Raw genomic sequence first — 25,575 nt, forward strand, 5'->3', positions numbered from 1 at the left:
CTTTTTCGAAAGGGTGACAAGAAACCAATCGAGGAATCAAAGACCATGGATGAACAGAATGAATCTCCTAAGGAGTCAAAGAAGCGAAAGGCTTCTCAGAACTTCGCCATGGTCGCTCACAATGGTCAAGCCGTCCCCAACCAACCAGCTCAACCCCCTGCTAGAAAACCATACAATGGAACTGCACCCTTGTGCAACCAATGTAGCCTCCATCATCACGCCAATGTACAGTGCCGCAAATGCCAAACTTGTGGGCTTATAGGCCACACAGCAAGAGTCTGCCCAACTGCAGTTGCGCCAAACCAAGCTGGCAACAATCCTGCTCAAGGCCGTCTTCTACCAGGCTCTTGTTTCAACTGTGGCGAGATGGGTCATTTCCGAAGAAATTGCCCAAAGCCTGCTAATGCAAATCCAGCACAGGGATGAGCGTCTGACTAACTAGAAGACAACATCGTTTAGAAATAATCATGTCTTATGTATTAGTTTCTTTTGTTGTCAAGACCCAAGGAACAGTTGATATCATTGTTTATAAATAAATCTTTCATTTACATTACGATGTAATTGTGTGGTTACATATATAAACGACATATCCCTTACAATACCGACAATCAGGAAAACCGTATTCCTTGAAGAACAAACTACCCCCAAAATTCTCCCATTCTATGACCTCTTGCGTCTTCCACAAAATTCCTTAGTACCCGTTTATTCTAAAGGAAACGAAGAACAAAGCGCAAGTTACAACATGAGACGAATACCCAAAGTACCACTATAAATCCTTAATAGGGTACCTAAGGATTTCCCGTAAGTTTTACTTGTTGTATACCTTAATTCAAATGTGGTGATTCCTTGTAATCAAAAATCAAATTTTGGGAGATCTTTCTATCTTCTCAGATAGATTCCAGTGAACATTGAGATCCGTCGACAGGTTTCCATATCCGTATTCAATCGATAACAAGTTAATAACAAATTATGATCAAATTAAACAATTATGTGACTATGTGCTTATGTGTTTCCTTATGTATTGTTGTGTGATCCAAAGTATGTTATCCAAATCTTCGTAGAATCTTACATATCCGCGTACAAGAGATTCATAGTAGGATGCCCAAAGGTATTACTTAAAATCCTCAATGGACTTCTATGTTATAGTTAAGTCCCTCGGATTATAAAGTACTACTTCATAATTAGACCCCTTGAGTGGTCTAGCTAAACAGATTCATCCAAAAATCTGGTTAGGGATGTCATGTGATGATATAGCTGAAATGACTCCTTGGTGGCCTAACCAAGAGGATCCCCTGTCGATCTAATTAAAAGGAACTGATGGAAGTCTAGTCACCCTCGTCACAAGTTTGATATCCTTCCCCAAAACATTACAAAACAAACTGTGCGGACTGTGCAAGGGATTACGTAATTATGGATGCATACATAATTATGGAATTTAGTGCACAGAAATCACAGCAAGTTCTGTCATGTGTCTAGAGTTAACCCTATTCATTTCCAATTCTGATGAAGCATCCGTTGAGGAAAAATGAACTAGCTATTCATTTTTCACTTCTGAAGAATATCCGTTGAGGAAATGAATATCCGTTTATCCTTCATTTCCAAATCTGAAGAATACCCGTCGAGGAAAATGACTCCGTTTGTTCATTTTCGTTTCTGAAGATTATCCGTTGAGGAAATGAATATCCGTTGTGTAATCCTTCATTTCCAACTCTGAGGAAGCAACCGTTGAAGATGACTCCGTTAGTTCATTTTCGTTTCTGAAGATTATCCGTTGAGGAAATGAATATCCGTTGTGTAATCCTTCATTTCCAACTCTGAGGAAGCAACCGTTGAAGATGACCCCGTTTGTTCATTTTCGTTTCTGAAGATTATCCGTTGAGGAAATGAATATCCGTTGTGTAATCCTTCATTTCCAACTCTGAGGAAGCAACCGTTGAAGATGACCCCGTTTGTTCATTTTCGTTTCTGAAGATTATCCGTTGAGGAAATGAATATCCGTTGTGAAATCCTTCATTTCCAACTCCGAGGAAGCAACCGTTGAAGATGACTCCGTTAGTTCATTTTCGTTTCTGAAGATTATCCGTTGAGGAAATGAATATCCGTTGTGTAATACTTCATTTCCAACTCTGAGGAAGCAACCGTTGAAGATGACCCCGTTTGTTCATTTTCGTTTCTGAAGATTATCCGTTGAGGAAATGAATATCCGTTGTGTAATCCCTCATTTCCAATTCTGATGAAGCAACCATTGAAAATGACCCGTCTGTTCATTTTCGTTTCGGAAGAATGACCGTTAAGGAAATGACAAGATATTGCCTTACATATCATTGGTTGTTATTTGGCAAATTCACAAATAGACTCCTACGAATAAATTTCGGGACGAAATTTCCTAAAGTAGGGGAGACTGTGACACCTGTGTCACCGCGACCATCAAACAAATACCAAGCCGATGAAATATTGTATTTCATACTTGGGATCTTGTATAAATATGTGTATGTTTTGCACATATCAATTATTGTTCAATTTCAAACTCTACATCACTTTCTGGAGCATTATACGCAAACTAGTGCGTAAACGTACTCAGTTTAATGCGAAAAATACTCCGGAACATCAACATATACTCAACATACCTTAAATAACCTTTACATAACTTAGAAATAAGTTTTGAAGGCTTTGGTATAGCAAAAACAAGTTAATTCGCTTACAGGGACTAAACTTGACAAACTGCGAAAGTATGCCAATTTGAACTGTAACGAACATTCCGGGACATGTCCATAAGTTAAACATACCATAAATATCCTTTACATAGCTTAGAAATAGGCTTTGAGAGGTTTGGTATGCTAAAACAAACTTTTTGATCATTCAGGGACTAAAAGTGTCAAAAAGTGCCTAAGTTTGCACTTTCGCGCATAACTTACGTTCTGAATACATCCGGACATCCAAAAATTTATGTAAGCATCCTTATATTATGCCTTAGTGTTTGGCATGAGAAAAATCCATTCGTCGCGTCATTTGGATCGTCTTTCACGCTTATGCGCATTCCGTCGTAATTAAGCGAACATCGCGATCGTACGGCCAAACGAACCGACATCCGACATATTTTTGGGCATGTTTCATGTCCACAATGTTTAGGCATCATTTTAGGGCCTTAAAGATGACTTTACAGGTCTTAGAAGGGCTGGAAATAGCTTAAACACGCAACAGGGGCCAAATATGTAAATTCTGCAAGTGGTGCAGATCAGAGGGGCCAGGCGGCCCGCGTAAGGATTGCCCAAAACATGAGGCGGGCCGCGTGAACATGTCTGACAGAAGATTTTGCATTTAATGCAGAATCTGGCCTTTCGTTCGATCAAAGGGCGATGCCTTTTCACCCAAATGAAGGGCCAAGGGTCAAGTTCACTGAATCTAACCCCTGGACACATGTACGCATGAGATCAAGGCACGATATTCGATAAAACGATCCTAACGGTTCCACCTTTCCTATAAATACCCCCCCCCCATTTGAGTAAAAACCCACAAAATCAGATCTAAAGCTCTAAGTTGAAACCATTGTTTCATACCTGAGCTATTTGGTCTTGATTAGCACTCGGGGACCCTCCGTAAGTCTTCTTTCGCTCTTTTATTCGCTTTTCGAGTCCGAAAGTCAACGTTTTGTTGACTTTCTGCATTGACCAGCTTATGGTCGATGCGAAGTTCATGGAACTTCATAACGTGAGCGTGATCACGATGGTCATGGTCCGTAGTGACCATACCTACTGATCACCACGTTATCTAGGCTCGGTGACGAGTCGTAGTTTCGGCCAAAATGTGCATTCTTGCATATTTTGTAACCAAACTACTCATGGGCATCAAAGCCGTTTGTTTTGATGTCAAACCTGTTTCTAAACTTAGTTAAGCATGTTCTAACATGCTTAGCTCGTCACTTTTAGTTTAGTGCTCATATAGGGTCGTAAGGTAAGCGATCTAAACCATCGCTTATGCTTTCGAACCCGACCCATTTGGTCGGTCATTAGGACCTGACCAAACACATTAGGTGACCATAGCTATAACCTTCCGAGGTTATACCTTGTGGTCACGATATTAGGCGTTCCAGACGCGTTCTACGCGAGCGACGCGTTAGGGTAGCGTAAGCTACCTAAACGGGTCGTGATGGACCGTAAGCACTTAGGTTAAGTTTTATTTTAGTATGTAGGCTTTGTTAAACCATATTACACGAGTCTCCATACTCGTTTGGTTTACGAACCCGCGTACTATCCGATCCTTCCGATTTGGTCCGGTATATTAACATAGCTACCTATTAGGTGCCGTTTGATATCCCGTGACCTCTAGCATTATCTGGTTATTATACAAGAACTCCAAAGCAATCTCAGGTGAGTACATTGAACCCCTCTTTTACTGTTTTCCAAACTATTTTGGGGTGAAACACATGTGCCTACTTGCTACTTTCATGCTTTCCGGTTTTCACATCATATACTGCTATGTTCGATAGTACATATATAGTACATGATTTCATTGTGTTTATGCTATGTATGCCCATTGTGTGCGTACTTAGTACATTGCTTTACATCACATTTCATGCTACGTACGCCCATTGTGTGCATACGTAGTACATTGTTTCACATTGCATATCTGTTGCATATGCTCATCCAGCATATGAACACAGTATACTACATTTTGAACCGTTGTACTCTACAATACATTTCATGCTACGTACGCCCATTGTGTGCATACGTAGTACATTGTTTCACACTGCATATCTGTTGCATATGCTCATCCAGCATATGAACACATTATGCTACATTTTGAACCGTTGTGACCATTTGACTATGTGAACCGTCTAAACCCGTTTGATTATATGAACCGTTTGTAACCATTGAACCGTTTGAACCAGTTGTATCCGTTGACATGATTTACATTTGACAATAGACATTTGACTATACATAAACATTTCTACTGTTGTTAAACATTTCATCTTGATGGTTTGGTTTGAGTAAGTGATTTAAGTAACGAGGCATGTGTAATATGATACAAGCATGGTGGATACGCCGCTGGTACTTCCTATATATAAGTGTTTGTATGGTATTACATATCGTAGCGTTATTTGAATCATTTCAATTTGAGACATAGAACATTTTATACCAATAACACGTTTTACACAAGACATTGATTTACAAACAACAAATCTTATACAAACTCTTTTTACAAGGTTATTCAGTTAACCATGCATTGTTCTCTTATTTATACATATCATTTGATCTTACCGTTTTTCAAATGATTTACAAGACAAAGCAAAATACGAGGTTCATGACTAAACATTTTCTCAAACTCAAGTCATGAAATCCGTTTTCACAAAACCAATGTATCTCACAGGCATTTTTATGCTGACGTACCTATTTTCACATGTGTTTTCAGGAGATGATGCATAGGACTTATCAAGACATACTTAGGCGGACCTGTGCCTTAGTGACTTAAAACGAGACAAGAACTAGTTAATTCATGTTATATACTCTTTGGTTCTTGTTTAAACAATGTATACTTTCATATTTGATCAATAAAACGAAACTTCAATTGCCATGGATTTGAAACAATTGATTCTGTTACAACACTCCCCGACGTTTCCGCCACGTTTTGTATGTTCTACGTGGTCGGGGTGTGACAAGGTTCAGGGATATTAGGATATTACGTACAATACTAAATAAAATGCCAAAAATCAAACATGCCAAATATCAAACAAGTGGGCCGGTTATCATGTTAGGTATAATAGTTGGGCCGAGATCAGGATTAACATGCACAAAATGTGTATTGGGGCCGAGATCAAATTAAAACAAGTGGGCTTATAATCCGCTGGGCCGAATCGTAATGAGGTCACCCTTTCCTTTGGGCCGAAAAGAACCAAAACACACAAAATGCAAGTTGGGCTCAGGTAGATTGATCCGAAGTGTGGGTTGTTTAGAACGTGAATAAGTAGCCCACTACATGTGCGGCCCAAGGTTAACGGAGTCGTCTTACGATACTTAACCAAGTCATTCTATGTTAGATTATAGGAGTTATCACAGAACAAAACATTAGAGCGAGATAACGAGAAGTAACTATCGTAAGATAGAACGTTACCGACCTTAAAAGTTCGGGTTGTCACAGTCTGAGCCGTACGAATTTTATCAGGAAGGTTAGAATTAATAGTGAGCTGTAATGCGCGAACACGTTTAGGCTTCGTCTCCTTTCGGCTAAGTGCATCAGCCACAACATTAGCTTTCCCGGGGTGATACTTGATGGCACACTCGTAATCGTTCAAAAGCTCTATCCAACGACGTTGCCGCATATTCAACTCCTTCTGGTCGAAGATATGCTGGAGACTCCTGTGATCGGTGTAGATGGTGCATTTGGTACCGTACAGATAATGCCTCCAGATCTTCAACGCGAAAACCACAGCCCCTAACTCCAAGTCATGAGTCGTATAGTTCCTCTCGTGTACCTTCAGCTGACGAGAAGCATAAGCTATCACCTTCTCGCGTTGCATCAACACGCAACCGAGACCCTGAATCGAAGCATCACAATAAACCACAAAATCTTCGGTACCCTCTGGTAAAGATAGAATCGGCGCGCTGCATAATTTCTGTTTCAAAAGTTGGAAAGCATCCTCCTGTTTTGTTCCCCAAGAGTAAACGACATTCTTCTGTGTCAAGGAGGTAAGAGGTTGAGCAATCTTCAAGAAATCCTGAATAAACCGACGATAGTACCCTGCAAGACCCAGGAATTGTCGCACCTCCGAAGGATTCTTTGGTGCCACCCAATTCCTAATAGCATCGATCTTCGCAGGATCCACATGTATACCTATCTCGTTAATAATATGCCCAAGAAAGTGTACTTCCCGAATCCAGAAATCACACTTAGAAAACTTCGCGTAAAGCTGCTCCTTCCTCAGGAGCTCCAAAATAAGACGTAAATGCCGCTCATGGTCCTCCTGGCTCTTGGAGTAAATCAAGATGTCGTCGATGAAGACAATAACGAAGTCGTCAAGATACGGTTTGCACACGCGGTTCATGAGATCCATGAAGACCGCTGGTGCGTTGGTCAACCCAAACGGCATGACCAAGAACTCATAGTGGCCATACCGCGTCCGAAAAGCTGTTCTGGGAACATCCTCCTCTCTAACCCATACCTGATGATAACCCGACCTTAAGTCGATCTTGGAATAATGACTGGACCCTTGAAGCTGATCGAACAGGTCGTCGATACGTGGCAAAGGATAACGGTTTTTGACCGTCACCTTGTTGAGTTCGCGATAATCTATACACATCCGAAAGGACCCATCCTTCTTCTTCACAAATAATACAGGGGCTCCCCACGGCGAAGAGCTAGGTCGGATAAAACCCCTATCCAACAGCTCTTGGAGCTGATTTGACAACTCCTGTAATTCCCTTGGCGCAAGACGATAAGGAGCACGAGCAATCGGGGCTGCTCCTGGCACGAGGTCGATCTGAAATTCTACCTGACGGTGTGGAGGTAAACCAGGGAGTTCTTCAGGAAACACATCAGGAAACTCACGAACTACTGGAAAATCCCCGATCTTCCTCTCATCAGGCTGCGAATCAGTAACAAGGGCTAATATAGCAGGATAACCCTTACGCAGACACTTCTGAGCCTTCGTTGCCGAAATAATGCTAACTGTGGCACCACTACGATGGCCCTGAACCGATAAAGATTCTCCGCTAGGGAGATGAACACGCACAATTTTCTCTTTGCAGAGAATTTCCGCCTGATGTTTGGACAACCAGTCCATGCCAATAACCACATCGAAACTTCCAATAGTAACAGGGAGTAGATCAATATCGAATATTTGACCCATAAGGTCGAGTTTGCACCCAACAAGTACGTGTGAAGCTTCAATAGTTTTACCATCAGCTATCTCAACTATGTGCTTAGTTACAAGTGGTGTAGGACTCAACCCTAACTGACGACTGAATCCCATCGATACATAACTCCAGTCGGCACCAGAGTCGAATAAAATAGAAGCAAATATACCATTTACTGAAAACGTACCAGTCACTACGTTGCCGTCATTCCGTGCCTCGTCAGCTCCAATAGTAAACACGCGCCCACGCGCACCGTTTCCCCCGTTGTTCCCATTGTTGTTCCCAACATTGTTGTTATTCCCATTGTTATTACCACCTGCGTTCTGATTTAGTTGAGGACAGTCTCGCTTGATGTGACCCTCAGCACCACATTGAAAACAACCCTTACGAATACCCTGGTTCTGCTGAGGCTGCTGTCTACCCTGCTGCTGTAACGACTGCGGCGGGTTCGGAAGTATAACCCTACAATCTCTGGCCATGTGCCCCACTTTGTTGCACCTGTGACATGCCCGAGCACACTGCCCCCGATGATGATAGTTGCACTTACTACACTTCGGTAGTTTTCCCGCATAAGAACCCTGACCTGAACTGTTACCCTGATTCTGATTCACTGAAGAAGACTGGCTGAAACTACGATTGCTGCCGGTATCTACCCTTTTCTGTGACTGCACTGAATTGGACACCTTGTCCACATCGCTTCACTTACGCTTGCTGTCAGTGGCGGGGGTAGTAGCTGTAGTAGCGGCAATAGTAGTAGCAGAGATACGTGGTGGCAGCGAATTGCTCTCCACCTCTTGATCAACAATCTTGTGAGCCAAACGGACAATCTGAGTTAAGTTATTGAGGTTTGCCGCAGTAATCAAACCCTTCACCCGTGGAGGTAATCCCTTAATGAACAACTCAATTCTTCGAGACATAGGTCGGGACAAATTCGGACACAAGTCAGCCAACTCATACGACCGCTTCACGTATGCTTCAATCTCAGATCCCACCATTTTCAGATCATAATTCTCGTTTTCTAATTTCTGTATCTCATCACGAGGACAGTATTCCTCCCTCATCAACTCCTTAAAGTCGTCCCACGTAGTGGCGTTCGCCACCTCGATGCCCAACAGCTGAACCTGGGCATTCCACCACGTCAGGGCACCATCCTCGAGCGTGCCCACAGCATACTTCACTCTGTCCCCAACTGGACAGTTACACATCGCGAATACGGACTCTGCCTTTTCGAACCAGCGCAAGAGTCCTACAGCCCCTTCAGTCCTGTCACACCCTGGCTTTGCGGAAGCGTGGTTAATTTGGTGTGACTTCTTAATACCATAGCTTAATCATAACAAAGCTATATGAATTTAAAAATATGCAAGATCATCCATTAAAATAAAATATCAACACGTTGTCTCAACGGGTTAACACCCTATCAACCATAAACTTGTCCCACAAACATTACAACCCTAAACATAACATAACATAACATAACATGATTCGAAGACTGTGACTTGTCCAGGAAAGAGTCACATTCCCCAAACCCTGGATGACCTCGGTGACTAATGCAGCGAAAAACATGCCATACCGTGCCAGATCTTTAATTCCCTGAAATACATGTAAGTTGAAAAATCAACAATAATGTTGAGCGAGTTCATGCGAAAGTGAATAAATAAACCTTTGTATTTATCAAAAACCCTGGTATGTAGCAAATAAGGAAAAAGAAGAGATCACCAATGGTTTGCAAGGCCATTGATATGTGTGAAATGCAAGTAGGAAGGCTCAAACCTAGCAAATTTATGCGTCGGGAACAAAGTCATCCCAAGGTCCGTTATGCTGGACCTGCGACTGGGCTCGCTACACCCAAATAGATCTACCGCTCCTGCCCCTCGGTCCTACCCTGAGGATTAATGACCTCAAGTTTCCGCCTACCCATTCACATGATCTAAAAGTAACCCTCCTTACGCTAACCATACCATGTATAAAGTAATCATAACCATTGTAACATGTATTTCACCCCCGCAGTTAGAAAACTGAAAACAGTTAAGAGAAAAGGGGGACATGAACTCACAGTCAGTGCGTCGCTATACCAAGTACTCCAAATATCAGGCAGCTGTGCAACGACCTACATGTGCTAATTCTATTAGACGGATGGCCGTGCCTTAGCTTTATAGTTTAAGTTTTGGGAAACAGTTAGACAACCGTTCCTTGTATATACTTGGTAATTAATTTCCTTCCCAAGGATGGGGGATTTAATACATGTGTATTTGTATCATCTCATTAAGTCCCACTTAATATATTTTTACTTCTCATTCCAAAATATAAATATTTTTCTCAAAAATATTATATTTTCTCTTCACTTAATACTTCCAAAATAATACGTTGACAAAATACGCGTTTATGAATATTTCCGTATAAAGCGTAAGTTACGTTTTAACGATTAAGTGGTAATAATAATTACTGGTGTAACTTATATGTTCGTCGTGTAAGCGTTTGTATTATTTTGGGTTCGTCAACGTTTGTAAATATTATTTTTACTCTAAAAATAATATTTATATATTTTCACAAAATAATCATAAACAGTGTGGTGAAAAAAATATATTTATCGAATAAATATTTATCACGTTTAGTTTTTGTGAAAATCCCACCTCCGATTATTTAATAAATAAAGTCATGGCGAAATATATTTTGAAAACATCTCAAAAAATAGTTTAACACTTGTAAATAATTCTAAGTGTTAGATTTTAGAAAAATTTCGCCAGAGTTTCCTCTGTAACTGGAGGTGGCCACGCTTTCAAGCGTATCATTTTCTTTTATAAAATCACTTCAACAGTTTCTTGATTCAATCAAACAATTTCAACACACCAAACTTGCCGACTAGTATGTAAATCGCATTATTACATGAACTTGTAGTTTTTCCGAAAACTATTGTGTAGATCTCCTTATATTTGGTGGATCTATGTGTAAAATAGTTTAATCTTGTAAAAACCCCGTTTTTAGAATAAATCATTCTTTACAACTTCCCGACAACTTTTATAAAAATTGTTACTTTGTCGGATCTTTCGTTTCACAAGTGTTTATACACTTGTAGTTTGTAAAAATCATATTTGTTAGTGTGTCATACAACTTTTATAAAACATGATTTTCTCGACACTTGGTCTTACGAAAATACCACTTGCAGATCCGTAGATCCGCTAGTTTTAAACACCATTTTACTAGTAAAATTACTTTTACACAAGTTCATGTCTTTTGATGTGGTAGAGTTTCACCCTTTAACCCTTGTACCGATATAAACAAGCTTATGTCAAGATCTATGATCTTAACAAAGTCGGGTTAAACGATGATCCGAGCCACCACATTGTAGATCGGGCCTAAATAATCAACATATTCAAACACTACAACTTTTACACAAGTTATGATCTTTTATCCAACAAAATTCAAGTTTTAGTAACCTTTAAAGATTCAAAAGATGGGTTTCCGCATTTTAACCGTTATAAATCATATTAACCCCTTTAGATATGTTCGAGAGTGAGTTTTAAACATTATACCTCTAGCTCGGGGCTAGGGAAGATTCTAGGCGAAAATGAGGTGGATAAAAGCGAAGTAGAAAGGTCCTTCCGCTTCCGTTTGCTCCAAGACTCCCGATACGTGACCCGTGAAGCTTGTATATACTTGGAATGGATTGATCAAAGCTCGAAAGTGGGTGGATGGTTGGATGTAGCTTCGTCCGAGAGTTGGAAGGGGCAAGAGAGAGAGTTGAGTTGGTGATTTGTGGTAAGTGATAACCTTATGTGTTTAAGGGTAGTATTTATAGGCAAAATCATGTTCATCGTCCAACGGATTTTATGTCACCTAGATATTAGGCACATGTTAATATAATAATCAAAAGTGTACTCCCTTGGTTCCCTTTAGTTGGCCGATCCCATTGGGGGGGGGGGTATCCAGTTCGTTTTCAATCATGTAGTTAGGACTTAGTTACGTTAAGTAGGTTAACTTTAGGGGTTAACTCCGTTAGTTGTATGATACGTTATAAAACGGGTGTTAGGGTAATCAGGGACCCTAACTGGCTCAGAAAAAGACCAATAATACTTTTGGCAATATTTTCATGTTCCGGGTATAGTCCGGTTGTTCGGTTGGATAGTAATCCGTTAAAGTGCTTAAGTATCTTTTAAGCGTCGTAAATAATATTTTTAGCGACACAATTTATTCTGCAAAGTGTCAGGAATATTTCCTCATGTTTTGGCACTTTATTAGTTAGCTAGAAGCTAGTATGTTGATAAAAGTGCTGTATTTTGTGCTTAGAGTACGTTTTAGGCACATCCAATCTCTGTATCTTATTCCTAGAGACGCAGTTCTACAACCCTTGTATCCCTACACACACTCTGGGTGTAGTAAAATATTTCTGGCTCATACAAGCCCTTAGAGGCAGTGTCTGCCTGATGCTGGCTTTATCAACATGTTCAATAGGTTATCCGTTCAAATGCTACTGTGCTTTTGTGCATCATGTTTGTCACTAGAGTTCAGTAAGTAAATAATGTAGTGACGGAAATCAAAGTATGATGCAGATATGTACAAGTATCAACAGTCAAGTAGCATTTCATCAGGAATCTCAGTTAAGCACAGTAATTAAGCAACAATTAATAGTTAATTAAATCGTACGGATACCTGGTTTAGTGAGGGTTGTCACAAGTCCCACTGAAGGTCTGCGGCTTACAATCCATGAAGGTTTTGAACGTGCAAACAGGCGGATGATGCGGATTCTGTTGCACCTGTTGACCTATTAACGAAAGAACATAAAACGAACAGGTAAGATTCAAGCATGCGACGTAAGGATAAAGGGTGTTTGGTACACATCGTACCAGCCTGATAAGCCGCTAGGGCTTCAGCCACACGAGTGTTAATGAGATCGGTTAACTCAGCCTGAGTCATAGCAATATGGCCACGTCCACCACTGCGGCCTCCACCACGTCCACCATTACGTCCACCACGTCCGCTCATGATTCTATATATAATAAAAGGAAAGGTTCAACATGCAAGTACAAGTAGGAAGCAAGCATTACTATGATCTCCACAGATTTCTACGTTCTAGCATAACAACAACTAACAGAGCGGAATCCTTTGTCACACTTGTCAAGTTTCACTGGTACTCACATGCACCCCACATTATTATTATGTGTGCACCCACAATAATAATCCAATTTGCATGTTCATCTCAGCTCCACTCAATTAGTGTTAGAAAGATTCCCCGAATTCAAACAATAAAGCAGGTGACACTACAACATAGACCATGAAAGTTCAAGGAAAGTTGCACTCTTAAAACACGTAACGTGGGTTGTCATCACATAAGTTCATACTGTCGTACCAAGTGTGCATTCACATATAGTGTTATCTAATAGTAAATATTAGAGATAATGTGCAATAGTAAACAAGAGACAAACCTTGCAGTCTAGAGCTGAGTGTCATGGTCGATTTCGGATCAGTTCGGTTATAGTCTGGTTTTATAAAAACGTTTTAAAACCAAGTTCACTATAACCAGTGGCTCTGATACCAAACTGTCACACCCCCAAAATACCACCTAGGGAGTGTCCCTGTTAGGCGTGTGACGAACTGACAATGAGCCACTAATTACATTGAACCCACAATAATAAAATAAAACTCTCCATTTAATTATGAAATTCCAACATGAGTTTATACGGAAGAAAACCAACGTATTCAGCGGAAGCGTTATCAATACCATAATTTAAATATTCTCAAAATAAATGCATGAAAAATCAATATCCCAATAAGTGTATCCAATCAGCACGACCCATGACCACTCAAACCGCTCCAAAACAGCAAGTTCCTCATCCAAGAAATCTAACGACCTGCGAGCATGCAACAAGTGTATCAGACAAAGCTGGCGAGTTCACAGTTTATGGAAATGTTGGTTACCAGGTGTATAAAACAGTCCATTAACAAATGCAAGTAATATTGATAATATCTCGATACTGAACAAGACGGCTCCTGATATATGTTTTGCCCTTTCCCCAGTGCTCCTATCAAAGCACTGGGCCCGACTGGGTCATTAGTTCACACCCGCCCTCTCTCAGGAACGGGGTGAGGGTGCCAAACCTAAGTAGCGCTACCAACTAATATCCGTTAACTCCTCGGTAACAATGAATGGGACTTAAGAATGATAGAATGAGAATATTATCCAATATATACCCGTTTTTACCCAAAAGACTTATCCCTCCTCGGGAATTCCAATGACTGTCCCAACCACCGGGACGCATGCTCAAAGTAGTGAACTCACCTTGGGTTTGCTCGGTAGGACCACTTACTTGATCACACTTAGTTAGTTTACGCCTATGATATTCACGGGTATGTCACAATTAGTTTGTATTCAAGTTAATCACATTGTCACGCACAACAATTACCATAAGCATATACCGCATGTTCTCGGTTCTTGTACTACCCAACAGTTAACCATCTAGCACACACATATGGTTCCAGTTCCAACCAATTCGCATATCGGTTTACTCAAACAATAACACAACCATATCCATTCATTCAGGTGAAGCTATCTAAATTCTGTAACATATATTACCGGGCCAACAATTCAACACATGACACATTTCAATCAACATAAGACACAATTTTTACCGGCTTGCAATTTATACTACCCTCACTTAACATAACCAAAGTACCCAACCGGCTTGTCATGGTCCAGTTAGCCTATCTACCAATAGAATGAAGTGGGCTTGCCTGAGGCCTCATAGACAAGTAGCCCAGTTACATCTTACCCGACTATGCACCCCCAGACTCTTCGGCCCGATAACTAGTTAACAGTCCGTGCGTTTCTGTTATAAAAATTAATTTGTTTAAATGTAACCTACTTAGTTTCTAACCCTCCCCCATTTGTAACCACTGTTATGCGAGCCCATCAATCAAAGCCCCAGGTCTAACCCTCCTTAATATCCGAGTGCATGTGGGCGGTTTCACATGTGAAATTGGTCAGGTCATTCCCACCTTAATATCTCTTAACATTACTGCCAAAACTATTATGATGTCCCACCATTTTTAGTTAGCTCAAAGTTCAACACACAACACAACACATGGCCGCCATTTTCAGAAGTTTTTATTTTCCCAACTACACAACATTTGATCATTTGTGGCACATGTTTACTGACAAGGCTATAAAGTGTGCATATTATTTGATTAGATTTCACATGCCACATTCCTTCAATGGTATTGGACCAATAACTACTACATGTATATCCATTAACATATCACACATTCACACAAAGTCAAAATATTACATACACCTTTTATTACACAACTACCAACCTATCACATGTTTCATGTTTCCATACACACACTAAATCCAAGCATCATCATCAGCAGTTTTTGATCGTCGGTTACATTTATTATCACATGGCACATGTATTATTTCTAACATATCAATATGTGTTCACATAGAATCAATAGCCAATCATTAAACAAACAAGGGGTACACTAACCGGTGATGATGATGATGATCTCGACTGAGGTTTTGCTACTGCCGTCACTCAATAGATAGGTAGGGTTTGATTTGATGGTAATCATGAGGGGTATAAGGGTTACGCATAATCTAAATATATAACACTAATACCCTAACTCATGTGGGCCGATCCCACTTCTTCTTGGCTACAAGGGAATCGGGCCAAGATACTCAAACTCGTGAAGGGTGGGCCAGTCGCCACATGTGTCTAAGTTGTTCATTACGGGCCAACTAACCAGTGTGGGCCGAGATATTATAAGGTGAGGCGAGTGTGCAACAACTTAAAAGAGTTTCTGTGTGTGCGGCCCGAGTCCTCACTCGGCCCATCCCAATCATTAACCATTTAGAGTAGTTCGACAATTTCCTCGACCAACATAAATTTCGATTACGTTTAACATCAAGTAAAACGTTTAACATAGAAGGAAGCGTTTACGAGGGATAAATAGAAATTAAGATCAAGAAACGAAACGACACTAACCTTGGAAGTCGGGTTGTCACAAAACACGACTACCTACAATGTGCTAGGGTCTATTAGACGAGTGGGCCGTGCCTTGCCTTAGTATTCATGTTTTGAGTTACGTTTCCTTTATGTCTTTAACTTTATCCAAAGTTATAACACTTCTCAGGTTTTTATTTTCGTATTTCCTTCCCAAGGATGGGAGTATTTCATACATGTATTTTTGTATTCTTGTATTTGTAGTTCCCGAGATAATATATTCTCAAGTTTCACTTAGAAAATATATATAGACTTGTTTTGTCCAAAAATAATGTATTGTCAAGAAAATATATATTTTTCTCAAAAATCATATATCTTCTAAATATTATAAGAAAATATATTTTTACTTCCAAAAGTAATATATTTTCTCTTTGTCGAGAATATGATATACTTTGTAATAATAACGAAAATCATATTTTCATTTCTGGTGTCCAAAATAATATTTACCAAAAATATATGTAATGATATTTTTCGGAATATTTTGTAAGTTACGTTTTATCGTTTGGCTTCACAATATTAAGTGTGTAACTTATATTTCATTCCGTGTGATTTTTGGTATTATTTTGGAGTTGTAGATTCTTGGTATTTGTACGTTACATTATTTTACCCTAATAATATAACTATTCCACAAAGTATACAAATATTCACACAAGTGTTTTAATATAAAATATATATTCTAAATATATATTTATCCATTTTTATTTACAAAAACCATCCTCCGATACTTTGTATTTTTGTAACAAAACCTATGGCAAAGTTTATATTGAAAACATAGTTTAAAACATACTTGTAAACACTTGTTTAGAAAATATTTTCTAAGTGTTGGTATTTTTAGAAAATTTTGCCATAGTTTCCTTTGAAATGGAGGTATCCATGCTATTTAGCATATCATTTTCTTTTCAAAATTGTCACACAATAATCAACAATCAACTCTAGACAATAATATGCTTATCCAGTGTAAAAACTATTCCATTTACAAAATCTTTCACAAAGACGCGTAGTAACTTGGTAAAGTGTTTAGTTGTCTTAGTTACCTTCAAAACTATATTTACTTCTTGGTAAATCTTATTCTTGGAAGTTTTAGATGTTTACAACTTGTAAACATATTCTACAAAAATGTTTATTTATTGGATCTTCTTGTTTCAAAAATATTTCTACACTTATTTTGTCACTAAAAATAGTGTAGGTTTAATAGAAAACATGATCTTTCACAAATCATCTTTTTAAACTTGGTTTTCTTGGAAAATCATTTGTAAATCTTGAATCTACAAGTTTACTAGCTTACTTTGTTTATTATTTTACAAGAAATCATTTTTATTCATCAAGTTCATGTGTTCACAAGAAGATGATCATCATATGTGGTTACATGATCATCCTTCCAGTTGCTAGATTATGTATTAAATCACCATCTAGCAAGTTCCATGTGATGATTAACATCATCATCCATAGTAAACAACAAGCAAACATTGTTCATATACTAAACAACATCATTCCATCACTATTTCATCATTTATAAAGCTTATTTTTCAAGATTCAAGTGTATGTTCTTTAGTGTTCTTGTTATTTCAACATAATATACCTTTTATCCACTAAAAATATGAAGTAACAAGAGTTAATAAGAATCTTACTACTAGCTCCAAGCTAGGGAAGAACAAGAGGAAAATCGAGTGGATAAAAGCTAGCAAAGGAGATCCTTCAAGTTCCGAGACCACCTAGCTTCATAAGACACCTTCTTACACCTTAGTGAGTATGTGGATTGGATGAACAAGATCAAATGATGATGGTGGTTGTTGTTGTTGCTCACGGCCTAGGGAGAAGAGAGGGAAGGAGAGTGTTGTGGTGATTTAGTGTGTGAGCTTATGTCTTCTTATAGTCCATGTTGTTCTATTATCCAATGGTTCATATGTCCATTTAGTACAATGCAAATCTTCCACTAAATCTCTAGAGATTATACAAGATCTTAATAAGATTGAGAAGATCAAAGGAAGATTTATGGAGATCTTGGTGGGGCCATGGTGACGTCCACTCATATATGGAGGGGGAGTTATGTGTAACTTTAAATGGTAAGTAGGTAATTAATTGGAGGTTAAGTGTAAAGTCTAGTATTTTAAGTGTATGAGGCATTATGTAGTGTGTTAGGGTGTTCGGGGATCATAACTAGCTCAAAAATAATAAAACAATGCTTCTAGCAATATTTTGGTGTTCCGGGTAATGTCCGGTTGTTCGGTTAGATACCGGTTCATTAAAGTGCTAAGTTATACCGTATAGTGTCTTTTATGTAAGTTTTTGTGACACTTTTAATTCCAGACACTTAGGAAAGCATACAGGACCATTTTGCCATACTTTTGCACATTACTAGCTTGTTAAAAAGCTGAATTTTGCTGAAATATGCAGAATTCTGCACTTTGAGTGGGTTTTAGGCACTTCCCGACACTTTATCTATCACTTAGGCATGCAGTTTTGGGGTCCTTACTTCCCTACACACTATACTAGTGTATCACTTGGTCTCTGGCTCATACTGGGCCTCAAAATATTGTCTGTCTATGTACTGAACATCGTCAGCATTTTTAGTTTGTCTGGTAATGGTGCCAATTCTGTTCTGTGCATTATTATAACTATATCGTGTTGCATGTAGCAACGAATAAAGTCTTGTAACATGAAATGCCATTGTATGTATATAACAGTAATCAGAAATTCATTTGTCTTGTAAACTAGATCATGCACAGTTATTAAAGCACAGATTACTGTTCAATTAGTGTACGGAATGTACGGAAAACTGACAGTTGTCACTGTCTCCCCCCGTTAAAAGAATTTCGTCCCGAAATTCAAGCGATGCCATCGGTCACTGGGGTGTTGTGAATCAAATGCGATCACTTATGTTCAAATTTGTCTTCATGTTCCCATGTACTCTGGGTCATGATATGAATTCTAATGTACTCAAGTAGATCAATTACGTCTTCTCTGTATCTCGTGGACTCTTGGTCCGCAACCTTAACAGGTTCTATAGTAATTTCGTTGTCATTGACGTGAATCTTATTTATGGGAACAACGACTGTTCCTTGAGTCAGACTCCTCTAAAGACTAGACACATGGAATGTGTCGCGATCACTACTGACCTTTTTCTGGAAGTTTCATCTTATGAGCAATGGTTCTGGTCCCTACACCGGGGGTCCAACCTTTACGTTCTCCAAATCACACCACGCCTTCTCTAGGCGAGGTTCCCATTAAAGCCATACATCTTGTTTCAAATTTCCATGATTTCTGCCGCTCATCGGCGCAATCTTTCTGTATTCCGCGGGCTGTCTTGATATGATCACATATCTGAACGATCTTGCCTCTAGTTTTTCCTGGACCAACTTGGGCCAGTAGATTGTTTATCTCCGGTCTCCGTTCAACATGACGGGGATCGACTTATTATGTTCTATCTAAAGCTTCACACGAAGCGGTTTAAACGGCGGTGTGATAAATGCTGTTGTAGGAAAACTCCACTAAGGGCAAGTGAGTGTTCCAGCTTTTCATCAAGGTTTATCACACAAGCACGTATCATGTCCATACAGTCTGCATCGTTCAGTAGTTTAGTCCATCTATGTTAATATTCAAGTTCTTACGATCAACGGGGTGCTGCAACCCTTGTGATTAGTAAAGGTCGTGCAGCGTTTTCTTACGGGTAAAGACGTCAAATTTGCGGTGCGCATTTACTGTATCTAGATCATGGTTTTTTCTCATGATCTTTTAATCATCGTGACGCGTAGGCAATGCCGTGGTCTCGTTGCATTGACGCGCAATCGAGACTTTGTCGAGAAGCGTCATATAATTGCAACTCTAACTCCTTAGCTCTTGATTGCAGGGTTGGCATGAATTTCGTTCTTATCCACCATGTATCTTAAAGTTCTCACTTCGCGAATTCGAAATCCGCTTTTCGTTATCATAGCACATAATGTTCTTTTTCTAAGAGTTGCAAGGTAAATTGCAGCTGTTGCTCACGACCTTCCTTGGTCGTTGGCCATATAAGAATGTAGCCAATAAATATAACCATGATCTATCCAGGTTTGACTTACACATTCGATTCATGAGGTCCATGAATATTGTCGATGCATGTGTTAAGCCAAATGGTACGACAAGGAACTCGTAATGCTCGAAGCGAGTCCTAAAGGTCGTTTTAGGGATATTTCCTTCTTGTATTCATTGTTGAGGACATCCTGTCCTCAAGTCGATCTTTGAGTGGTAGCTAGAACCTTACGGTTGGTTTGTTCATGTTATCACTCCTTGGCAAAGGATACCAATCCTTGATATCCAATTCTCAAATGGAAACTGTCAACTTTCTCTTTATGTCCTTAACTAAGGGTGTCATGTCCTTAATTTCCTCTGCCTAGCAGCTCTTGCAGTTATATCGGAGGCTCATGCTTCTCGGACGAAACTAGTTGGTAAGGCGTCATCTTGTCACTGGTGCCGCTTCTGGCACGAGGTTCATCTTAAACTTCTCTTGTCGTTGTGGAGATATTTCTGGCAAGTCTTCGGGAAGGTCTGCTAGGAAATCCTCCACCACGGGGTTGTCTTCTAGCTCCAGCTCCTAGGTCTCCTTATCGGCAACATGAGCTAGGAAGGCTATACAGTCTACTCGGAGATGCTTCTGTGTCTTCTCGACCATCAAGAGATGTCATAGATCCGCTGCCTTATGGGGTCTAGCACCCTTGCACCTATTTCAAGAAGGTTGTGTTTCATCATTCGCAAGAGGGATGCGACTGATTTTCTCATATCGAACGACTTCAGCTGTATACTTGGATTTCCGATCCACGCTGAATATCATATCATGACTTCCTAAATCAATGGTAACAGAAGGTTCCGGCCTTCTGAGTCCACAAAATACAATTCTTAATTGCTTTGTCTGCTTAAACTAGCCTTCTATATGCCCATTTCTAAAGAATACGGGATGTCTATTTTACTCGAAACTAGGCCAAGCAGTTTCTTAAGTTCTAAGCATGCAAGGTTAAAGTTGATGCCAGTATTACTCATAAAGAGATGCATAAGTGTGACAACTCGAAACCTAGAACCTTTCGTTGTATCTTGATGTAACTTGCTTGAACGTTACGTGACTAGTTAACCTGTTAATTTAATGATATAAGTGAACATTCTATGTGATTAGGTGTTATGATTATGTGTTATGCTTGTATGTATGAGTGTGATTATGTGAACCAAGACACAAGGACACAACTCGAGACCATGCGGTCTCGAGTGAACAGTAACAGTTGGGCCGGTTGGGCTGTTTAATCACACCCGAAACCCATTAGGGTGCACCATGTAGAACTAGTATATATATTACACTCCTAGCCATCTTTGCCATTTTCTTGGGCAAACCATACACACTCTCCTACACACACACTCCCACATTCTCTCACTAAAACCCTAGAGATCAAACTTCACATTTCCTCTCCTTCTTCTCGGATTCAATCGGCATCAACAAGGACTCGGTCAAGCTCATCACCAACACTCGGACACTCCATTTTATTCATCTTCTTTACCATCTCGGTGCCTTTCACAATCGGTTAGTGTTTCTAGATGCTCACTAGGTGTTTATGTGACTTATGATGCTACTTGCCTTGATGAAATAGCATGATGATGTTCTTAATGTGTATGATGATGACAATCGGTTAACATGTCTTGAATTCGGATATATTGCATGATGGGTTAATGATATCTTGTATCTAAATGTGATTTAAACCACTTATTGTTGATGTTCATGAAACCGGCTTGCATATGTATTAGATAATGTCATGTAATCGGATTAGTGTAGAGCCGAGTTTGAGGTGTTATGTGATGATTGAAACCATTAGATGAGTATGTTTAAGTGTTTTGATGGCAATTCATGTTATGACTATGATTAATGCTAAAAACCCAAAAATATGATGAACAAGTTTGATGATCAACATGAACATGACTTGAATATATGAAGAACTTGTTGAGTATGATATGAATGTGTTATGAATATTTGAAATCTGATTGTTTGATCCATTTTGGTTAATAACTAGACAAGAAAACATGTTTAGTGGATAGTACACAATTGTTGCATGAAATCAAAACTCTATTGGATAGTACACTGTGAAGGATCAGCAGGTGTCCAGTCGAGACCTTTGGTTTCGACTCGAGACCATAAACATGATAACTCGAGAACATAGATTGCGACACAGGTTGCGAGTCGAGAACCCCTAGTCTCGACTCGAGACCACACATGACCATCACACAAACATCATGACCCGAGACCCTGCTTGCGAGTCCGGTTGCGACTCGAGACCAATACATGCATGACCCGAAACCACCTCGGTTGCGACTCTAGATCTTGTAAGCTATACTCGAGACCGCACAGTCTCGACTAGAGACCGCACAGTCTCGACTCGAGACCATGTACATGTACACACTATTTGGACTTCCACACTGCTACGGGCTTGGGTATTTGGGCCGGACTTATGGGCTTCTTGTGTTACTGTTGAATGCGTGTTTGGGCTTGCGTGCTATTACGAGACCAACTGTTTGGGTCACACTTAGACTTTGGTTATTACATGAATGTTGCTGTGGAACTTGTTACGAACTATTGTTGAACTGCCATACTAGATATGTATGCCGTGATTGTTACTTGTGTATAATACGTGTAGAACATATGTGCACTACTTAGATACAAACCTGACTTGAATGGTATATATGTTAGGACGTAGTTGACCACCTACAACTTGATTGACTTTTCTGTGTATCTGCCGAGCAAACTAAGGTGAGTTCACACCCTCTACAAAGCATGGGATTCCCTGGGTTGGGAATGGGGTTAAGGAACGTGGATTCCTCGTCCTCCTTGGGTAGGACAGTAATGGTTCAGGAATGTAATTCCTCGTCCTCACGGACAGATAACTCGTACTAGACCAAAACTCTATCACGAAGTCCCTCCTTTTATATCGACTTAATCGCCGGGCCAATGGCGAGCGGGTCATTAGTTAGATAGCGCTATTTAGGTCTGACAAACCTCACACCGTGCCGCAGAGGACGGGCGTGAACTAATGGATCTGGGGCACGTCAATGATGATAGACATTGACAGTTTCAGGGCACATAAACATGACTACAGTCAGCAGTCGATATGGTAACGAGTCTAGTGTATACATGGGGTAGCCCCCACGGCCGAAATGCCAGATAACTAACATGGGGTAGCCCCCACGGCTGGAATGCCAGAGTAACCGGGATAAACAAGTCACGCTTTATATATGGGGTAACCCCCACGACAGGATGCCAGATAAAGGAAACTGTTTTCGAAACAACTTAAAACGAACACCCAACCGTGAACTCACTCAACTTGTTGTTGACTCGTTACTACATGCTTTGCAGGACCATAGGTACTTAGCTGGAGCTTGCACGGAGGAGAGTCGTTGTGGGACATGGATAGCTGCGTGCCATGTTAAACTTGGAAACAATTGAACTTATGTTTTGGTTTTAAAACTTATGCTTCCACTTGCAACTTAAACTATGTTTTGTTTGAACACCAATTGTATTGGTTGGATTTTTATAACTACTTATATGCCTGTTCAATATGATTGGTGGCTGGATCTTGGTCAGTCACTCCTCCAAGCGGTAGTACTCCGCAGGTGGATTTTGGGGGTGTGACAGATTGGTATCAGAGCCATTGGTTATAGTGAACTTGGTTTTAATAAAGGAGAAACGTTTTTGTTAAAACCAGACTATAACCTGTACAGTGCTCAACGGTCCACAACGACGCTTCACTCCACATGCAAGGCTCGACATTCTAGGTGATATGATCTACGTGTATTGCCTACTTTATAGTTACATAGTACATAGCTCATGGTATGCTTGGTTAGTATAACTACTGTTGCTTGAACACGTGCGTGCTTACTCTATCCTATCATCATACTTTCGCGAACCTCTCTCACTCATGTTTCCCTCTTGTATGAAGATCATGAGTGGACGCGTTAACATGACTCAAGCCCAGTTGACGGCTCTGATTAACGAACGAGTTGCTGCGGCACTTGCAGCTGCATACGCAGGAGGTATATCCTGCAGTCCGAACTCATTCTAGGATCTTTAGAATCCTACTCTCGTGAACCAACTTTTGTGTTAAACTCTGTCTCTCTTTCGCCCACAATAGGTCAGCACGCTCAACCACCCATATGCACTTTTAAAACTTTCATGGACTGCCGACCAACTACTTTTAGCGGCACTGAAGGAGCAGTAGGTCTCCTCCACTGGTTTGAGAAGCTCGAGTCAGTCTTCGAAATGTGTGAATGCCCTGAGGCGCGCAGGGTGAAGTATGCTACCGGTACTCTCGAGGGTTTAGCCCTCACATGGTGGAACGCTCAGGTTCAAATGCTAGGGTTGGTTGCTGCCAACGCCACCCCATGGGAAACTTTCAAGGAAATGATCAGAGAAGAATACTGCAGTCGTGATGACATTCATAAGCTGGAAGACGAGTTCTACAACCTCAAGATGACGGGGTCAGAAATTGAGGCGTATACTAAGAGATCGCATGAGCTTGCCTTATTGTGTCCTACTATGGTGGACCCTCCATTTAAGCGAATTGAACTCTATCTCAAGGGCTTGGTGCCAGAAATCCAAAGTCATGTGACTTCAGCAAACCTGGCCACTATCCAGCAGGTTGTTCAGTTGGCTCACCATCTTACTGATCAGGCGGTGGAGCAGAACAAGTTACCAAAGCTCATAGGTACTGCAACTACTTCTGGCACCTCTAGTGACAACAAACGGAAATGGGATGGAGCTTCAAGCAAGGGTTCAACTTCTGTGCAATCTCAGTCTCAGCAGAGAAAGACTGATGACTACAAGAGCCCCAGTCAGCAATCGTCTGGTGGTCAAAGTCATGGTGGGTACAAGGGGAATCACCCCAAATGCAATCGCTGCAACCTACACCACAGCGGGCCATGCACCAGGGGCAACTGTCATCGGTGCAACAAGCTTGGTCACGCTGCAAAGGATTGCAGGAGCTTATACCCCGCCAATCAGAATCGTCAGCAAGCTCAACAGAACCAGCGGCAGCAGCAGGGTAACAACAAAGGGTGCTTTCAGTGTGGAGCTGAAGGCCACTTCAAGAAAGATTGTCCCCAACTGAACCAGAACCAGAACAACAACAACAACAATAACAATAATCAGGGGAACGGTAACAATGGGAACCACAACAACAACAATGGTGCCAGGGGGCGGGTGTTCGTGATTGGCCAAGGTGAAGCGAGGAATGACCCCAACGTGGTGACGGGTAAGTTCCTTCTCGACGACTTTTATGTTACAGTTTTATTTGATTCGGGTGCCGATACTAGCTATGTGTCACTAGAAGTTAGTCAAATGCTTAAGCGTAATCCAACACCCTTGAACAACAAGCACACTGTAGAGCTGGCAAATGGTAAGAGTTTGGAGGCCTCACACGTAGTCAAAGGTTGCAAACTTACTCTCGCTAACCAGACCTTCCCTATTGACCTTATTCCTATCATCTTGGGTAGTTTCGACGTAGTCATTGGGATGGATTGGTTATCCCAACACCGAGCAGAGATCCTTTGCAACGAGAAGATTGTCCGTATTCCTGGTTCCGGTGGTGAACCTCTCATAATTCGTGGCGACAAGAGAAGTGCCGTTGAGAACATTATCTCTCTCCTTAAGACCCAGAAGTGCTTACGGAAAGGCCACACTGCCATTTTGGCTCTCGTTACTGACGCCTCGGAGAAAGAAAAGA

This window comes from Helianthus annuus, chromosome 8, assembly GCF_002127325.2.
Source record: "Helianthus annuus cultivar XRQ/B chromosome 8, HanXRQr2.0-SUNRISE, whole genome shotgun sequence".
Classification (NCBI taxonomy): Eukaryota; Viridiplantae; Streptophyta; class Magnoliopsida; order Asterales; family Asteraceae; genus Helianthus; species Helianthus annuus.